General features: G+C 45.8%; 1 protein-coding gene across 2 annotated transcripts in view; it reads left to right on the top strand.

Annotated features, from left to right (window-relative positions):
- The window catches only part of GRK5 (G protein-coupled receptor kinase 5), a 250470-nt gene that overhangs the window by 5237 nt on the left and 225405 nt on the right, over positions 1 to 19828 (top strand). The gene's annotated exons all lie outside the window — the stretch shown is intronic.

Below are 19828 nucleotides of genomic sequence, written 5' to 3'. Positions count from 1 at the left end.
CCATAGGTCATGCAACTCAGAGGTGAAACTTGAGAAAACAGAAAGTGACTGCCAACAGGTGACACACTGAGAAGATAATTAGGAATTTCCTCGATCATACAACCCTCAGCACCCATTTCTCACATGGAAATAGAATAGTGGAGCTGAGTGTGGTGGCACAGCCTGTGGTCCCAGCTACTCTGGAGGCTGAGGAAGATCATTTGAGCCCAGGAGTACTGGTCTGGAGTGAGCTTATGCCTGTTGGGTATCTGCAGTAAGCTCGGCATCAATATGGTGACCTTTTGGGAGTGGGGACCACCAGGTTGCCTAAGGAGGGGTGAACTGGCTTGATAGGAGACAGAACAGGTAAAAACTCCCGTGCTGATCAGCCGTGGGATTGCATCTGTGCATAGCCACTGCCCTCCAGCTTGGGCAACAAGAGACAAGACCCTGTCTCTAAAAATAAATAAACAAACAAATGGGATAGAAGAGAATATTGAAGACAAAGGGATGAAGGCTTGATTTTACATGATTAAAATGGGCCGGTCATGGTGGCTCATGCCTGTAATCCCAGCACTTTGGAAGGCCAAGGCAGGCGGATCACCTGAGATCAGGAGTTTGAGGTCAGCCTGGCCAACATGGTGAAATCCCGTCTCTACTAAAAATACAAAAATTAGCTGGGTGTGGTGGTGCCCGCATGTAATCCCAGCTACTTGGAAAGCTGAGGCAGGAGAATCACTTGAACCCAGGAGGCAAAGATTGCAGTGAGCCAAGATTGCACCACTGTACTCCAGACTAGGTGACAGAGTAAGACTCTCTCAAAAAATAAAAATAAAAAATTAAAATGTATGATGGCCTTAAGTAATAGGGTTGATTTCTACTTTAAAACATATCCTGTTATATTTCAGTGGAAATTTTTATTTAAAAATATTCAAAATATTGAAAAGATGTATTTTTTGGGGGCAGAGATAATGTCATTCCTTTTATTACCATCCAAAAACTGGAGGAAGCATTTCATTTTGTGTAAAACCATGCTACTTTACAGGCTTGAGCCACCGCGCCCGGCAACCATGCTACTTTTAAAAGAGAAAGTCCTTACTTCCTGACTGGACCCTTCTCCCACCCCATTTCTCATTTTGAGGAAACCATTCTTGAATAGACTTCTGAAAGTCTTACAAGGATAAAATTTATTTATTCAGCATTTGGTTGTTGAAGGACCAAGTGCAGAGGTGACATTTGGGTGTCAGCCTTAGATAAATACAGCGTGAAATGAGTGAAAAGATGCAAGTGGGCACCGCCATTCTCTTTTTACATGTTTTTTTGTTTGTTTTTTGTTTTGTTTTGAGGCAGTCTGCTCTGTCGCCCAGGCTGGAGTGCGGTGGCGCAGTCTGGGCTCACTGTACCCTCTACCTCCGGGATTCAAGTGATTCTCCTGCCTCAGCCTCCTGAGTAGCTGGAATTACAGGTACTCGCCATCAAGCCTGGCTAATTTTTGTATTTTTAGTAGAGGTGGGGTTTCACTGTGTTGACCAGGCTGGTCTCAAACTCCTGGCCTCAGGTGATCTGCCGGCCTTGGCCTCCCAAAGTGCTGGGATTACAGGTGTGAGTCACTGCACTCGGTCTCTTTTGACATTTTTTAACTGGTCAACTAGGTGTGAACAGAACTGGATTTTTTCCCCCCGAATTGCTGAGGCTTACTGGGGTGTGACCTACTCACCTGTGTAGACTGTGTTGACTCTGCTGTGCCTAGAATTTGGACAATGGCCTGAGGGACCAGTATGTGATTTAAGCATAATTTAAAGATTATACTTGAAGAATAGACCTGAATCTGGAAGACAACTAATTTTTTGGGGCACTATGGGGTTTTTTGTTTTGTTTTGTTTTTTGAGACAGGATCTTGCTGTCACCCAGGCTGGAGTGCAGTGGTACGATCTCAGCTCACTGCAACCTGGACCTCCTGGGCTCAAGTGATCCTCCCACCTCAGCCTCCTGAGTAGCCTGGACTACAGGCTGGTGCCACTATCCCTGGCTAATTTTTGCATTTTTTGTAGTGATGGGGTTTTGCCACGTTGTCCAGGCTGGTCTCTAATGCCTGGGCTCAAGCAGTCCATCCACCTTGGCCTCCCAGAATATTGAAGCCACCACACCTGGCCAACTCTGTGTTTTTATGAAGGTCTGTTCCTAGACATGGAAACATTAAAAACAATGACAAAAAGACCCTTTGGTTGGGGAATGCCAAGATCCAGGAGGAAAACTGGTGTGCCATGGCACCTTCCAGGCAGAGCAGTTGTTCAGGGCAGAGGCCTGGGCAGTGGAGCGGCTACAGTTCTGGAGTGAAGATGGTGGAGGCTGCATTCCTTTCTGGCTTTCTGTTGGCATTGGCGTGGGTATGTCCTTTGACATAAGCCTGTCACAGGGAATGACCGAAAAGATTAAAGGCACCTATTCCTCTTCAGGAGCTCTGTTCAATGTGGCAGCCACTAGCTGTATGTTGTTATTTATACTTAAATTAATTAAAGTTAGGAATTATGTTCCTGGAGCATGCAAACCACATTTCTAGTGCTCAGTAGCCACGTGTGGCTAGTGGCCACTGTATTGGACCATGCATATAGAAGATTACCATCATTGCAGAAAGCTCATTGGGACAGAGCTTCTCTGGAGGGTTCTGTGCATTTAGTGAGTATGATAACCCCATGACTTCTGACATGAAAAATTAGGGAAAATTAAAAGAAGCAGTGAGAGGCAGGGAGTTGGGGAGAGAGGCAGTGTGGAGGAGAGGGAAAAAGAGAGATGAGAGGGGGAAATGGATAGGAGGAGAAAATAGAGGAGGGGTTGCGGAGAGTGAGGAAGAGACTGAGGAAGGGGAGGGGCTGCACCATGGAGGAGGGGTGAAGGCAGGGGTTGGAAGTTGGGACTGACTCACCTAAGAGGAAATTCAGGTCAGGGACAATCATGGATGGTGGCAGGGGTGGGGGGGTTAAGCTACCATATCCTCCCCCACCCCCTTTTTCATATCTTGTTGGGAAATTTGCCTAAATTGAGCAACTGACTTTCCTGATTCAAATTAAGTGCATGATACAGACACATACAGAGCCCCATGTTCCTTCCTGAAATTCCTAATGTGGGGATGTTTTAAAGCAGTCATTTTATTTAAAAAACAAAAAACAATTAAGTTGCGTAAGTGTGGCAGATCTACAGCAGGACTAGAAAGAACCTCCACAGGCAGGTGATCTAAAATGGGGGTGAAGACAGGCAAAACCATTTTAAGGGTTTTCATTTTTTCTGAACTGGGGAGATATCAGGAGGAAGGTATATTTAAAGATGCCAAAGAAACTCACTGTTCTTGTATCCACTTGAAAATAATTTCTCCTTAAAAACTGTTTCTTGTGAGATTTGAAACTTTTTTTTTTTTTTTTTTTTTTTTTTTTTTTTTTGAGACGGAGTCTTGCTCTGCCACCCAGGCTGGAGTGCAGTGGCCGGATCTCAGCTCACTGCAAGCTCCGCCTCCCGGGTTTACGCCATTCTCCTGCCTCAGCCTCCCGAGTAGCTGGGACTACAGGCGCCCGCCTCGTCGCCCGGCTAGTTTTTGGTATTTTTTAAGTAGAGATTTGAAACATTTTAACCATAACTCAGAGCACACTTAGAAAGAAGGTAAGTATTTGAAACAATAAAGCAGTTCGTTGCTTGTTCCCTGCTGTCCGAAGCAAGGGAGTCTATCTGAGTCAACTGGTGACATCCTCCTAAACTAGGCCAATTTTGATAGGGCCTACCGTGTTTCTAAGAACTTGTAATCTGTGGAATATCAATAATTTTTTTAGAAAGGTAATGATGAAATGAACCCCAAGGACAACTTCTGGGTCCTGTGCAGAAAGCAAGGATAAACAGATAAGCTGAGATAAACAGATAAGAACATTCCTCTGTCCTGAAGTGGCAGAGGCCACAAAACTGCTGGTGCCTCGGCTTCCCTGAGCCTTCTCAGCTGATCTACTGCCCTGTCCTCTGTTTCCTGCGTAGAGGTTACCCTTGGTTTAACAGTTGGGGAAGCTGAGATGCAAGAAAGGAAGTCAGGGCCGGGCGCCGCAGCTCATGCCTAATCCTAGCACTTTGGGAGGCTGAGGCAGGAGGATTGCTTGAGACCAGGAGTTCAAGATCAGCGTGGGGAACATAGCAAGACCCCCTATCTCTACAAAAAATAAAAAAAAAAAATGGCCAGGCGCGGCGGCTCACACCTGTAATCCCAGCACTTTGGGAGGCTTGAGGCAGGAGGATTGCTTGAGGCCAGGAGTTCAAGACCAGCATGGGGAACATAGCAAGACCCCCCTATCTCTACAAAAAATAAAAAAATAAAAATGGCCAGGCGCGGTGGCTCACGCCTGTAATCCCAGCACTTTGGGAGGCTGAGGCAGGAGGATTGCTCGAGGCCAGGAGTTCAAGACCAGTGTGGGCAACATAGCAAGACCCCTATCTCTACAAAAAATAAAAAAATAAACATGGCCAGGCATGGTGGCTCATGCCTGTAATCCCAGCACATTGGGAGGTCAAGGGGGGTGGATCACTTGCGGTCAGGAGTTCAAGATCAGCCTGACCAACATGGTGAAACTCCATCTCTACTAAAATTACAAAATTACCTAGGGGGTGGTGGGCACCTATAATCCCAGCTACTTGGGAGGCTGAGGCAGGAGAATCACTTGAACCTGGGAGGCTGAGGTTGCAGTGAGCCGAGATTGTGCCACTGCACTCCAGCCTAGGTAACAGAGTGAAACTCCATCTAAAAGATAAAATAATAATTAAAAAAAACACATAAAAATAAAGAAAGGGAGTCACCTGTTCAAGGTCACTTGAACTGTGGACTTTTGGGGAGCAATTGCAAGTGGATCTCCCCTACCCTCCAAAGTGCTTTTATGTTCCAAAATAAATCTTTCTTCCTTCCTTTCGTAATATATGCCCAAACAACAAACTCTTCTCGAGGTGGTAGGGTTTTTAAGTGTAAATACCCATGAGGTTGTAATTGTGGAGGAGAAAGAGTGTCTTTGTCAGATTCCCTGGGAAAAGGGGCAAATTGGGAATATAATTTCCCTCTCAGACCGTGATTTCAGCTACAGCCAGTTTGAGAGCAACTGGGTAAAGTAATTCCTACTAGGTTGTAAATGACTGATGGGTGAATCCTCAAAGTAGATGTTTCCATTTTGAAAGTCGAACTGTGTATCAATACAACTGAATCTGTGTTTGAGGACAGGTCAGGATGCATACATGCCATACATAAGTGCCTGTACACACATATGTACCTATGTGGTATGATCGCCTCTGGAGGCCCATTACCTGTACTCACTCGCTGCCTGGGCCCCTCCTACCAACACATGGGACAAGCAAGGCCAGCCTCTTGCATTCTTTTTCCCCTCAGCAGGGCTAGTGGCCAACGAATTGCCCCCGAGGGACAGGATGTGAAGCCCCATGGGTGGTGGTGGTGGGGACAGCCGTGGGAGTTTAGGTGTGGGCCACATCATTGGCAGCAGCACCACCTCCTTTCCGTGGCAGAGGCAAGAGGTGGGCAGTGGGCACGCTAGTTCTGCTGGCTCGCCACGCACAGCTCCCATCTGCCCTGCGCCGTGCTTCCCTGGCCGCTTACTGCCCCTTAGGAGGTTCTTGCCCTCAGTTGTCTCTGCGTGACAGTGGCACCTTATGTGTAGGCTCAGGTCTCTGCAGCCTTCTTTACTTACTACCCAAGTAGGGGGTTAGAGAGGGGGAGGGTTTTTCTTGCAGATTGCAGGGCATCCCCACCTCCTCCTCAAAGAGAGGATATGAAGTGGCCTTTTCCCCCGGAAAAGCTGTCTCTGGATGAACCCCTTGCCATTTTTCAGTGGTAACCTTGAGTGTTTGCATTTAGGAACCACGTCAACTTCTTTGTGTGTGTGTGTTGCGTTAATGTTGCTTTGTGAGGAAAGGGAGTGTGTAAGAGCCACGTAAAATTCCTTGGGGGTCCACGGTCAGACTTGAGATCCTGGTGGGAAGGCAACTTGGGTGTCAGTCCCTGATGATGAGGGCACAGGAAGCCATGCCTTTGATCTGCTCCTGCAGAGAAGGTGTAGCTCTGAACTTACCCACTCCGGGAAGGGAAGGGGTGGGGGTAGGAGATAGAATTACCCAACTGCTGGATGGAGAGAACCCAGCCAGTGTAATTGCTTTGCATGTCTGATGAAAAGTCTTATGAAACCTCATTTGAGAATGGAATTCCATCCTGGCATGGGTCTTAGCACTGCTTCTGACATGGAAACAAGCTGGAGAAGGTCGACAAATGGCCCAGGAAGAACAGCTTTAAGTGGCTGGTGCAGAAATGGGTCCTGCTTGGTCTTAAAGTTTTCTGTTAATACTCTCAGGAGGAGCTTGTTGGGATATGTAGATAACATCCCGGGAGAAGGAACTCCTAGCTCTAGGAAGAATAGGGGTGGAGTGAGGACAAAGAATTGGGCCATCGACTTGAATAGCAAAAGATACCTGAGCATCCAACTTTTCTCAAGCCAAATGCTGTCGTGGATTGATGCCACTAAGTCTGCTGTCACAGATTAGGGAGGGTGTGTGTCCGATGAATATGTTCCTGGAACATAGTAGGTGTTCAAAAATATTTCCAGAATGAATGACTGATGCTACACAGCTTGAGTATCCCTAATCCAAGAATCTGAAATCCAAAATCTGAAACTTTTTTTTTGAAACAGAGTCTTGCTCTGTCACCAGGCCAGAGTGCAATGGTGTGATCTCAGTTTACTGCAACCTCCGCCTCCCAGGTTCAAGTGATTCCCCTGCCTCAGCCTCCCAAGTAGCTGGGACTATAGGCGTGTGCTGGGCGTTTTTTGTATTTTTAGTGGAGAGGGGGTTTCACCGTGTTAGCCAGGATGGTCTCGATCTCCTAACCTCGTGATCCACCCGCCTCGGTCTCCGAAAGTGCTGGGATTACAGGCGTGAGCCACTGCACCCGGCCCAAAATCTGAAACTTTTTGAAAGCCAACATGATGCATACAAAATGATCATTGGAGCCTGCCTTCCTTCCTTCCCCCCTTCCTTCCCCCCTTCCTTCCCCCCTTCCTTCCTTCCTTCCTTCCTTCCTTCCCTCCCTCCCTCCCTCCCTCCTTCCTTCCTTCCTTCCTTCCTTTTTTGAGACAGGGTCTCACTCTCTTGCCTCAGCTGGAGTGCAGTGGCACCATCATAGCTTAGCTCACTGCAGCCTTGGCCTCCTGGGCTCAAGTGATCCTCCTGCCTCAGCCTCCCAAGTAGCTGGGACTACAGGTGCACGCCACCACACTTGACTCATTGGAACATTTTGGATTTTAGATTTTCAGATTTGGGATGTTCAGCCAGTATAATGCAACTATTCCAAAATCCAAAAACATCAGAAATCCAAAGCACTTCTGGTCACAAGCATTTTAGATAAGGGATACTCAACCTGTGTTTATGTTATGTGATAGTGAAGAAGAGAGCCGAGAAAGTGATATCCTCAAGAAATAGCCTTGGGGTCACAATAAATGGTATATTAGGAAATGATTCAACATGGTTAAGAAAGGTTAACTAAGGTTATAGGGCAAATCGGAAAATGTTTTCCAAATGTTTGTCTTAACTGTGAAAAATGTTTGGAAAACTCCCCCTCCCCCCTAATTTGGAAGTGGTTTGTTTTAGTCGTACTGGAAGAAATAAATATTTGCATTACACCGAACATTTGGGGCAAACAGTTCTCCCCAATTCTGAGGCTCTGTGTGAGTAGGAGGAGATGTTTCATGCCGATAACACTCATCCCTTTTTTGGCCAAATCGAAGGTAACTTTGGATGTGAGCTTCACATGCTTTTCACAGCACTGCTAGAATGAGACTGAGCAAATGGAAAGAAAAGAGGAAGCCAAGCAGCTTGATCCTTCCAGACCTGGGGATGGCTGATGACCTGGCATTTGAAGGATGTAATCGTTAAAGAAAAATTGCCTTTCTGCTCATGGGCAGGGAGGCTGGATCCAATTAAGACAAGGAAAACGTATGTTAACTTGGAGGAAAAATTTCTAAACAGTCAATTCTGTAATCCTCTCTGAAGAGGAAGAGGCCAACATGATGAGGCTTTATGGATGGTGCCAAGCCCTGTGATATATAATAATTAGTAACCACTGGTTATTTTGCCGCACACTCATTCTCCAAACCACTAACCATTGCTTGGGATGGAATGCACCAGGCCTAGATATTTGCCCCAGATGTGTTCCCTTCAGCAGTATCCAATTAGAGGGATTTTTACAAATTAAAGCTTAATTCTCTATAATATATAGCAAAATATAAATTAAGGAAGGAGAAACCCGATTTCCTTGGTTGGTTCCATGGGTTATGGAGGCGAGGGCTAGTCTTCAGGTGCACCTCTTAATTTATGCTTCAGCAGCTAGTGGTGACTGTTCTGTATCATGGTCCTTGGTATTTTTGCTGTGTTTTTGGTAGCTTAAAAACATTTCAGAGGCCGGGCATGGTGGTTCACGTCTATAATCCCAGCACTGTGCACTTTGGGATGCCGAGGTGGGTGGATCACCTGAGGTCAGGAGTTTGAGACCAGCCTGGCCAACATGGCGAAACCCCATCTCTACGAAAAATACAAAAATTAGCCAGGTGTGGTGGCACACGCCTGTAATCTCAGCTACTCAGGAGGCTGAGGCAGGAGAATCGCTTGAACCTGGGAGGCGGAGGTTGTGGTGAGCTGAGATCACGCCACTGCACTCCAGCCTGGGTGACAGAGTGAGACTAGAGCTCAAAAAAAAAAAAAAAAAAAAAAAAAATTTGCAAAGGTAGTACTCACTAAAGAAAGTCCAGACCAGACGTGGTAGCTCACGCCTGTAATCCCAGCACTTTGGGAGGCCGAGGCTGGCAGATCACCCGAGGTCAGGGGTTCAAGAAGAGCCTGGACAACATGGTGAAACCCCGTCTCTACTAAAAATACAAAAAAATTAGCTACTTGGGAGGCTGAAGGGAGAGAATGGCTTGAACCCAGGAGGCAGAGGTTGTAGTGAGCTGAGATGGTGCCACTGCACTCCAACCTGGGGGACAAAGTAAAACTCTATCTCGGGGAAAAAAAAAAAAGTCCAAAGGACCATGTAAAACGTCTCTCTCTCTTCCCATGCGCCCCTGCTACCAATCCCACCACTCAGAAATAATTAGCATCAGCATGTAGGTGACCGTTTTCCTAAATCTCTGTATATGCGCATACGAACATCTAGATAGAACTTTACACCAAATGGGTCCCAGTGTGCACACTGTTCTGCAGCTGTTTTCAGTCCACAATGTGCTGCAGAGCCTTTCCATATCTGTGTTTATAGTTTCCCATGAAATGGATGGGTGTCAGGAAAAATTGTGAAAGACTTTGGAAGCTGAATGCTGTTTCAATGGAATGCTGGGTATGTTCTAGCAGACTCTTAGGGGTTATCCAGTTCTAAAGGGGTCTATGTTTTTCATTGTCTTTGACTAGTTTAATAATATATTTAACCAAGCCCCTAGAGTGGGCCATTTAAATGATCTAATTTTAAAGTAATAATATAAAGGAATATCCTACTCATGATATATTCATCTTTATGCACTTATTTTAAAGACTTCTGTTTTTTTCCTGTGGGAGTAGCTGCCTAATAACATCCCCTTTCCTCTTTGGGAAGAATCATAATAATTTGTGAAACAGGCTTCAGTGACCCTAGGGATGTACAATGCAGATTTTCTTGTGAGAAAGGAGCGTGATACATGCGACATGACATTTCTGAGACCTTTGGGACTTAACATCCCTCACCTCTGAGTAATCAGTTATCTTTTCTATGGTATTCAAAGTTTGAATTAGGGAAATTAAGGTTGAGTTTAGTCAAAGACTTTAGTTGTGGATGACTTTTCAGTTGCCTTTGGGTTTTGCATGTGTAAATCAGGCAGGGGGTACACTCAGAGAACAAGCCCACAGCCTTGAAAAGGTGTCCCGGATCTCTCACTGTGGATCAGTAGGTCTGGAAATTGTGTTTGCTGTTGCTGTTATTATTATTCTAATTTGAGAAAGAAGGAAATCAAGCTCAGAGAGGTGAAGTGGTTTTCTGAGATCACGTACCAAGGAACCACTTCCCCTTATTCCTGTGGTGCTAGCCCATTGCTTCATTTTTCATATTTGAGGGCTTTTGCGTTTGGTTGTACATTGTACCATTCTAGGGAGGCATTGTTCCCATCCTAAAGCTGGTAGATTCGTAAATGTATCAGGTCGGGGGGCAGGAAGTGTCTTGAGGAAGGGACGCCCCTTCCTGATCCCCTCCAAGTGCCGCCCGTGCTGCTGTCAGTTCTCCTGAGGTCATTTGCCGGGTCTTTGATCTGGCACAGTATCCTCCTCTGTGGAATTCTGTAGCTCTTCCTCTGGTAACTGCTTTGACTAAAGGTTTGCATGGACTTTACCTAGACTAGGGCTCTGTGTTCTATTCACCTGAGAATAGAAAACGCCCATAAAAACAGCATGACACAAAACAAATCAGTGGCCCCGCCTCCTGCTCTGCCTCCCTCTGAGATAAGCTTGGCATGAGGGCATAGTCCAGAGCCCCATGGCCTTCATGAGTTTTGTAACAACTGGAGGAGAGTGGCATTTTCTTCCTGGAAACATTTGTAGATGTCTGAGCTCGCTCTACATGGAGAAGGGCTGCCCCTTCACCGGGTGCTGAGGCTGCAGGCTCCGTGTCCTGTCAGAGCGTGGGAGGGAGCTCCTCACACTGAAGCCAGCTTCTTCCTTCCCCAGAGAAGAGATCTGGGGGCCAAAAGGGGCCCACATGGGTGGCCATGCAGGAGCAGAAAGAGGCTCCAATGCAGGATGAGTCCCCTGGCCTGGATTTTCCTCCAGGGCAGCTCTGCAACTCTAACACCCATCCCCAGGCTGTGTGTTGCCTAGGGATACCTAATAAAGTGCCACAAATTTGGTGGTTTAGAACAACAGACATCTATTGTCGCACAGTTTTGGAGGCCAGACGTTTGAAATCAAGGTGTGCGCAGGGCCATGCTCCCTCTGAAGGGACCCGGGGAAGATCGGTTCCAGGCCTCTCTCCTTGGCTTGTTGGTGGCTGTCTTCTCCCTGTGCCTCTTCCTCTTGTGTGTCTGTCCCTGTGTCCAGAGTTATCCTTTGTATAAGGACACCAGTGCTATTGGATCACGGCCCACTTGAATGACCTCATTTTAACTTGATTACCTTGGTAAAGATCCTATTTCCAAATACAGTCACATTCTGAGGTACTGGGGGTTAGGACTTCAATATAATCTTCTTTGGAGGACACAGTGAACCCTGGAACACAGGCCCTGCCTGTACCGAAGCAGCAGCTCTTGGGGAAGAGCCTGTATTTTTAAAACAGGAGGTTCTGAGGATGAACCAGGCATGGGAACTGCTGCTCTGTAGAACCCTGGAGCTGGTGGGTTTTCTGAGTGCCTTCCCAGATTATATTGGAGATCGAGAGTACTTTGACCGGGTCCTCAAATAGGAGTCTGCAGGTTCCCTGGTGGTTGATTTCTGTCTTCTACTCAAATCTTTCTAGAGATGGAGAACTCATACCTTCTTCTAAGCAGCCTATCTCATTTTGAACCACTGGATTAAAAATATCTATATTATTATATATTTTATATATATGCATATATACATCTATATGCATATACATCTATATGCATATATACATCTATATACATATATACATCTATATACATATATACATGAATGATAGACTTCTTGCCTCACCCACTAAATTGTAGACTTCCTGAGGGCTGGCACCAGGGCTTTTTGTTTGTATCTTACTGGAACTAACCAGATGCTAAGGGTAAACCCAAGTCTGCCTATCAAGACCTGCTATACCTGGCGCCATGTTAACCCATTAGGTCCTGGTTCTGCTCTTTGGAGGTATCCAGGATAAATACACCACTCTTTGCCTGAGGGGATCCTTCTAATATTAGAAGACAACTATGATACCCACTGTAAAACTAAAACCAGAACCCCGAGTCAGGCACGGTGGTACACAACTGTAGTCCCAGCTACTTCCAAGCCAGGAAGAACACTTGAGTCAGGAGTTCTGGGCTGCAATGTGCCATGATTGTGCCTGTGAATAGCCACTGCACTCCAGTCTGGGCAACAGAGTGAGACCCTGTCTCTTAAAAAACAAACAGACAAACAAAGCCAGAACCCGGCCCTCCAGATTCCCAGAGTGTGCTCTCATAGTGCATTGTAGCCAAGTAACAGGCATATACCAACCTTAGGATAGAATTTGTTAGCAGGAGGGAATGGTGTTGTTGCTAACATCTGGCAAAGCTCAAGGCTTAATAACTTGCCAGAAGTGGGATCAAGTCACCTACTTTTTATTTATTTATTTATTTTTTATTTTATTTACTTTACTTTTTGAGACGGAGTCTTGCTCTGTCGCCCAGGCTGGAGTACAGTGGCACGATCTCAGCTCACTGCAACCTCCGCCTCCCGGGTTCAAGTGATTCTTTTGCCTCAGCCCCCTGAGTAGCTGGGATTACAGGTGCCCGCCACCATGCCTGGCTAACTTTTGCATTTTTTTTTAGTAGAGACGGGGTTTCACTATGTTGGTCAGGCTGGTCTTGAACTCCTGACCTCAGATGATCCAACCGCCTCAGCCTTACAAAGTGCTGGGATTACAGGTGTGAGCCACCCCGCCCGGCCTAGTCACCCACTTTTTAATTTTCGAAGTAACATGGTATCTTCTCCTGCTGTGCATTGAGGCAAGGTGTCTCCATTCCACTGAAAGCTCAGTCGGGGAATGTGCCACTCACGTGCTCTGTGGCTCCTCTCCAAGTGAAACCTTCCTCAGCTGCATAAATGTGCAGCTTGGCCAGGTGATCCTGGGGGCTCTTCTTACCCTTCAAATCCTGAGAATTTGCGGGTACGTTTTCCACTGATAATTCAACTGTGGGTACTTTAGAATAAAATTTGATGTTAATTTGAAGAGCAGGCATTACACATTAAAATAAAAATTACCCCAAGGAAAGAATGAGAACCAAGAGGGGTGACATTTGTAGGAGAAATAAACAGGAAAAAAACCCACTGCTGCTAATTTAACTGATTCTCGCAAGCCAAGAAAGGCAAATGCATGATTCTAGTGTTTTCTTTAGTAGATTACAGAAAGGAAGATTAAATCAAAAGTAAAAAATAAACAGTTTGATTACCCTACACTGTATTATCTTAATAAACTGTCTTCCTGGAAAGTTTAAAAATACACAGTACTTCATCTGGCCAAAGAAAACAGTAAGTAAATATTGTTGAGAAAATGTAAGAATTTTCCATCTAGACATGAGGGATGGAAACATTGCCATGTGGACATGAAGACATGCCACAAAGAGTGAGAGAGTGATAGGTATTACGTACCTTTTAAGGCTTGTTGTCGGGGACACTGTTGTCATACATGGGGGAAGAGGTTGGGAAGGCAGTGGGCCCTACCAAGCACTCTTGTGGGCTCCTGGCAAATCCTCACCCACTTCTGCATTCTCCCGCAAGGTTTGTCTAGATACCCGCCATATACTGACTGCTGGTGCTCAGATTTCATAGTTTAGGCTGATTTGGAGAGGACTGCTGATTTTCTTTTTTTTTTTTTTTTGAGATAGATTCTCGCTCTGTCACCCAGACTGGAGTGCAATGGTGTGATCTTGGCTCACTGCAACCTCCGCCTTCTGGGTTCAAGCGATTCTCCTTTCTCAGCCTCCTGAGTAGCTGGGACTACAGGTGTGTGTCACCGCGCCCAGCTAATTTTTTTTTTTTTTTTTTGAGACAGAGTCTTGCTCTGTCGCTCGGGCTGGCGTGCAGTGGTGTGATCTCAGCTCACTGCAAGCTCCACCTCCCGGGTTCATGCCATTCTACTGCCTCAGCCTCCTGCAGAGCTGGAACTACAGGCACCCGCCACCACGCCCTGCTAATGTTTGTATTTTTAGTAGAGACGGGGTTTCACCATGTTGACCAGGATGGTCTCGATCTCCTGACCTCATGATCTGCCCGCCTCGGCCTCCCAAAGTGCTGAGATTACAGGCATGAGCCACCGCGCCTGGCTAATTTTTGTATTTTTAGTAGAGAGGGGTTTCGTCATATTGGCCAGGCTGATCTCGAACTCCTGACCTTGTGATCCGCCCGTTTCGGCTCCCCAAAGTGCTGGGATTACAGGGGTGAGCCACTGTGCCCAGCATCATCATCTTCTTCTTTTTTTTTTAAATTTAATTTAATTTTATTTTATTTTTGAGACAGAGTCTAACTCTGTCACTCAGGCTAGAGTGCAGTGGAGCAATCTCGGCCCACTGCAACCTTTGCCTCCCGAGTTCAAGCGTGCTGATTCTCTTCTGCTTAATTTTTCTACAGCTGGAAGTAGCAAAACGTGGAGACTAGTGATGTGAGTTCTGTCTTAGCTTTGTTGCTAATCTGCCAGAGGCCAAGGCTGGTAACTTTGCCTCTTGGTATCTTTTTTTGTTTTTTTTTAAGACACGGTCTCACTCTTGCCTAGGCTGGAGTATAGTGGCGCGATCTCAGCTCGCTGCAACCTCCGCCTCCCGGGTTCAAGAGATTCCCTTATCTCCACCTCCTGAGTAGCGCCTGCCACCATGCCTGGCTTTTTTTTTTTTTTTTTTTGTATTTTTAGTAGAGATGGGGTTTCACCATGTTGGTCAGGTTGGTCTCAAACTCCTGACCTCAAATGATCCACCTGCCTCGGCCTCCCAAAGTGCTGGGATTACAGGTATGAACCACTGTGCCTAGCCTGTATCTTTTTTTTTGAGATCGTGTCTTGCTTTGTTGCCCAGGCTGGAGTGCAGAGCGATCTTGGCTCACTGCAATCTTGGCCTCCTGGGCTCAAGCGGTTCTCCTGCCTCAGCCTCCCAAGTAGCTGGGATTACATGCACCCACCAGCACATCTAATTTTTGTATTTTTAGTAGAGATGTTTCACCATGTTGGCTACTCTGGTCTTTAACTCCCAATCTCAGGTGATCCGCCTTCCTTGACCTCTCAGAGTGCTAAGATAACGGGTGTGAGCCACCACGCCTGGCCTACCTCTCTCTTTCTTTATCATCACATAGGAATAATGCCCTATTGATCACAGAGACCAAATAAAAAGTGTAAATAATATGGGAAGTCCAGATGCAAACCCTAGTGTATGTAAAAATTTAGTATATAATAGGCTGGGCACGGTGGCTCATGCCTGTAATCCCAGCACTTTGGGAGGCTGAGGTGGGTGGATTGCTTGAGCCCAGGAGTTTGAGACCAGCCTGAGCAATATGGTGAAACTCCATCTCTACTAAAAATGCAAAAATTAGCTGGGCATGGTGGCGCACGCCTGTCAACTCAGCTACTAGGGAGGCAGTTGAGGCAAGAGAATCACTTGAACCTAGGAGGTGGAGATTTTCAGTGAGCTGAGATCGTGCCTCAGAACTCCAGACTCGGTGACAGAACAAGACTTGGTCTCGAAAAACAGCAATAACAAGAAACAAACAAATGTGGTAGCTCTTGTTACAACCAGGAAGGATGGAGATAGTAAATGGGAAGGTAGTTTCTAAGGAAAAAAGTAAGTCCTGGCTAGACAGGTATATGTAGGGATCCACTACACACGAAAAGATGCTTAATCTCACTAGAAATCAAAGATAATGTAGAATCTTAGTTTGGCAAAAACTTAAAACATTGATAATGGCTTATTTAAAAAGTGTGGGTAAATAGGTTCTTTCAAACATTACGATCTTGTTGCTGACTGGAGTGTAAATTGGTAAGTCTTTGTCTCAGAACAATTTGGTAGTATCAAAAGGCTTAAAATTGTGTAACCCTTGACCTTGAAGTTCCATGTCTAAGATTTTATCTTAAGAAAAAAATTAGTGTACAAATGACCTGAAGGATGTTGTTCAGTAGATGATGTTTGTAGTAGAGGTTAATTGGAAACAGTTCCAATGACCATCTGTAAAGGATCGATATAATAAATCCTGGCATATTCAAACAGTAGACTCATACATAACCATTAAGAATTATGGAAATCAGGCCGGGCACGGTGGCTCAAGCCTGTAATCCCAGCACTTTGGGAGGCCGAGACGGGCGGATCACGAGGTCAGGAGATCGAGACCATCCTGGCTAACACGGTGAAACCCCGTCTCTACTAAAAATACAAAAAACTAGCCGGACGAGGTGGCGGCGCCTGTAGTCCCAGCTACTCGGGAGGCTGAGGCAGGAGAATGGCGTGAACCCGGGAGGCGGAGCTTGCAGTGAGCTGAGATCCGGCCACTGCACTCCAGCCTGGGTGACAGAGCAAGACTCTGTCTCAAAAAAAAGGAATTATGGAAATCCAGACTGGGCAACATGGTGAAACCCCATCTCTACAAAAAAAAAAAAAAAAAAAAAAAAATTAGTTGGGCATGGAGGTGTGAGCCTGGAGTCCCAGCTACTGTGGAGGCTGAGGTGGGATGTTGAGCCTGGGAGTTGGAGGTTGCAGTGAGCCATGATGGTGCCAGTACACTCCAGCCTGGGTGACAAAGTGATACCCTGTCTCAAAAAACAAAACAAACAAAACATTATGGAGATCTAGTTCAAGACCAGCCTGGGCAACATAGTGAGAACCCATCTCTAAAAAAAAATAAAAAAATAAAAAAAATCAGCCAAGCGTGGTGGTGCATGCCTGTAGTCCTAGCTACTTGGGTGGGAGGATCATTTGAGCCCAAGAGTTCAGGGCTGCAGTCAGCTGTGATCATGCCATTGTGCTGCAACCTGGGGTGACAGGGTGAGACCATGTCTCTGGGAAAAAAAGAAAAAAGAATTATGGAGACCTGTTCTTATAACAGAGTGAGTAGGGGTTAGGAAAACCCAGATTATGTACAACGAATGTGCATTACACTTAATAATTAGAAGAAAGAAGATGTCTTTTTTGGGGGAGGGGAAATGACAATGCCTTGTAAATGTAAGGCCACTTGACAGGACTATACAGAAATAAAATCCTTAAAAAAAAGTAAACATGCCAGGTCTTCTGAATCTCAGCAACGGTTGGCCTTCTTAGCACTCCTCCATGGGAGATTCTAAGATTTTTCCAGCTGTGTTACTTCAAGGATTCTTGAAACTCTTGGACCCATTTATTGACTGACTGCTTTGGTGGACTGTAAATACACATCATTAAGGCCAGATGCCTTAACGCATCTAACATACTGTTTTGACTCTGCTAGATGATGACATGTCTTTGTCTTTCAAATGTGAATTTGATTTTTCAGAAAATCAAATTTTGTTAGGCTTGATGCATAAAGTGACCATTTTGGAGCTGGAGAGTAAGGGGCAAGAATGAGGAATGAGAAGACTGGCACCTTTCCCAGTGCCCTGTGCTGGGTTGGGGTTTATAAAAAACCCTCCAAGGCATTGGCTTTGTTAGGCTGGACTCTTCTGGGTGTGCAGTGTTGTGTGTTTGTTTTAACAGTAACCACCATTATTTTATAATAAAATGACAGTTGGTGGAAGATGAGCACTCCTATCCTTGGTTGACAAGCTGGGCAGTTGATGAAGAAAGACCCTGACTGTCTGTTCCTTTAACCAGGGATGTGCCCAGTGGCGGCTAGATTCCTGTTATCTCTGTCTAGTGAACTAATGACCAACTAATGAGCAGGGCTGCTTTAGCATGCGCAAAATCAGAGTCAATTGAACTGACGTGATTCAAGACCTCCTGGATGTGTAATGCTGGCCGGGGCACTTCAGGAATGCAAAGATGTGAGATTCTGTTCTTCCTCTTCAGGACCTTCCAGCCTGGTTGGGGGCAAGGTAGGTACATGATCAGCTCCATTACAAAGTAATCTAAGTACAGAGGCAGCCTTGATGGGCGGCAGGGGATCAGTAAAGCTTTCATCAGAGAAGTGGTCTTGGGCTGCGCCTTGAGGACAGGTGGCTGGTGGTATGAAGACACCATTTACAGGGCCCCTACCTGGTGCAGGCTCTGTGAAAGAGGCTTTATAGAGACAGATGTATTTTTCACTAAAGTTCAGTGCATTAGATTTCATTATCTTTTGCACATGACAAATCTGACAGGCTAAGGACACATTCAGGTAGGTGTTGGAGCTTGGATTTGAGCCTCCAGCCTGTGCTGGGGGAGAATTCCATCTTATGAGGTTACGGGGTAGAGTGTGTGAGGGACAAAGGTTCTTGGCACTGGGGAGAGCCAAATGGTGGTGACCTGGGAACAGCTCATGGTGGTTCTCTTTGTCTGGAGCCTGGAGTAGTTGTGGGGGAGCAGGGAGCAGGGAGCAGGAAGGCTGCAGAAGAGTAGGGTCATATGGGGAGGTCTCTGAGTGTCAGGCTAGAAGTTGGGAGTTAAGGTTTTAGGCAAAAAAGAGCCGACCAGGTACGGTGGTTCATGCCTGTAATCCTAGCACTTTGGAAGGCCAAAGTGGGATTGAGCCCAGGAGTTCCAGACTAGCCTGGGCAATATGATGAGACCCCATGTATTAGTCCATTTTCACCCTACTGATAAAGACATCCCTGAGACTGGTATTTAAACAGGAAAAAGGGTTTAATGGACTTACAGTTCTATGTGGCTGAGGAGGCTTCACAATCATGGCAGAAGGCAAGGAAGAACAAAGTCATGCCTTAGGATGGCAGCAGGCAAAGAGAGAACTTGTGCAATGAAACTCCTCCTTATAATAACCATCAGATCTCATGAGACTTATTCACTATCTCGAGAACAGCATGGGAAAGACCTGTCCCCATGATTCAGTTACCTCCCACTGGGTCCTTCCCACAACATGTGGGAATTCAAGATGAAATTTGGGTGGGGACACAGCCAAACCATATCACCCCATCTCTACAAAAAATAAAAATATTAGCCAGGTGTGGTGGTGTGCAACTGTAGTCCCAGCTACTTGGGGAGGACTGAGGTGGATCACATGAGCCCAGGGATGCTGCAGTGCGCTGTAATTACATCACTGTACTCTAGCCTGGGTGACAGAGTGAGACCCTATCTCAAAAAAAAAAAAGAGCCACTGAGAGTTTTTGAGCAGAGGAGGCTGTTCTACCTGTACTTGAAGACACCAGATCTGGCGCAGAGGCTGTAGGGTCAAATGGGAAGTGGTTCTTGGAAGTATTATGGGGGCTTCCAGGGTTCTGCAAAAAAGAGAGAGAGGGGTGGGTAGGAGCAGCTTTCGGGAGATTAAATCTATAGCACTTGACACCTGATAGGACATGGTGATGAGTGGAAGGACAACACTGTAACTTTTGTGCAGCAAAGGAAACAATCAACAGAGTGAAAAGACAACACACAGAATTGGGGGAAACATTTGCAAACTGTTCACCTGACAAGGGATTAATACCCAGAATATACAAGGAACTCAGACATCTCAGCAGGAAAAAACCATTCCTATTAGAAAATGGGCAGATGATCTGGACAGACATTTCTCAAAAGAAGACATACACACCACTAAAGAACTTACTCATGTAACCAGATACTACTGTACTGCAATAACTTATACAAAAATCAAAAAATTAAACATCTAGACATAAAAAAAAGACCATACAAATATGGCCAATAAAAAATGCTGAGGCCGGGTGCAGTGGATCACACCTGTAATCCTAGCACTTTGGAAGGCTGAGGCAGGTGGATCACTTCAGGTCAGGAATTCGAAACCAGCCTGACCAACATGGTGAAACCTCGTCTCTACTAAAAATAAAAAAAATTAGCTGGGCGCGGTGGTGGATGCCTGTAATCCCAGCTACTTGGGAGGCTGAGACAGGAGAATCGCTTGAACCTGGGAGGCAGAAGTTGCAGTGAGCTAGGATTGTGCCATTGCACTCCAGCCTGGGTGACAGAGTGAGACTTTATCTCAAAAAAAAAAAAAAAAAAAAAAAAGCTCAACA

This window comes from Trachypithecus francoisi, unplaced genomic scaffold (assembly GCF_009764315.1).
Source record: "Trachypithecus francoisi isolate TF-2019V2 unplaced genomic scaffold, Tfra_2.0 Contig01579, whole genome shotgun sequence".
In the NCBI taxonomy this organism is placed as follows: Eukaryota; Metazoa; Chordata; class Mammalia; order Primates; family Cercopithecidae; genus Trachypithecus; species Trachypithecus francoisi.
This window is presented reverse-complemented; position numbering and strand designations above follow the sequence as displayed.